This window comes from Penaeus monodon, chromosome 21 (genome assembly GCF_015228065.2).
Source record: "Penaeus monodon isolate SGIC_2016 chromosome 21, NSTDA_Pmon_1, whole genome shotgun sequence".
NCBI lineage: Eukaryota > Metazoa > Arthropoda > Malacostraca > Decapoda > Penaeidae > Penaeus > Penaeus monodon.
Window position 1 is genome coordinate 7502752 of NC_051406.1, and position 539 is coordinate 7503290.

The window sequence follows — 539 nt, forward strand, 5'->3', positions numbered from 1 at the left end:
GCAGACTGTTGCTTGACGTGCTTCCGCCTCTCCTCGCAGGCAAAATTAAAAAATTATATAATCTCTTGTCAACAATCTCTCACACAGTGTACACTAGCTCTAGTGTACAACGTCACAAGGTGTACACTTTCCTTAGCCGTTCCCTATCCATGCCCAAAGTGTACACAACCCCTAGGCGTTCCCCAACCATGCCCAAAGCGTACACATCCCCTGGGCGTACACGTGGCCAAACTGCACACTTGCCCTACGGTCTTAAGCATCTGGCGAGCGTATAAATATCTTCTCAGGCACCATTAACACATTTACCCACACCCTCTCTGGGCTTCTGCCTGTTTTCCCTCGCAGACAGCCGTGAGTCATTCACCTGGCATGAACACCCAGTTTCAGAAGCCTGACTGAGATCATGCAGATTCACTTTGTAAAAATATTCGCTTACACATAATTCCCTTTGATCTCATCGTGTTGCAGAGGGATGACGGGGGTGAGATTACATGATTAATTTTCAAAAATGGAGCATAAATCTTCATCAGGGACTTAGA

The 539-nt window shown here is 46.6% G+C and overlaps 1 protein-coding gene across 1 annotated transcript in view; it reads right to left on the reverse strand.

Moving 5' to 3' along the window:
• Positions 1-539, reverse strand: part of LOC119586145 — a 28580-nt gene that overhangs the window by 22662 nt on the left and 5379 nt on the right. The window lies entirely within an intron of this gene.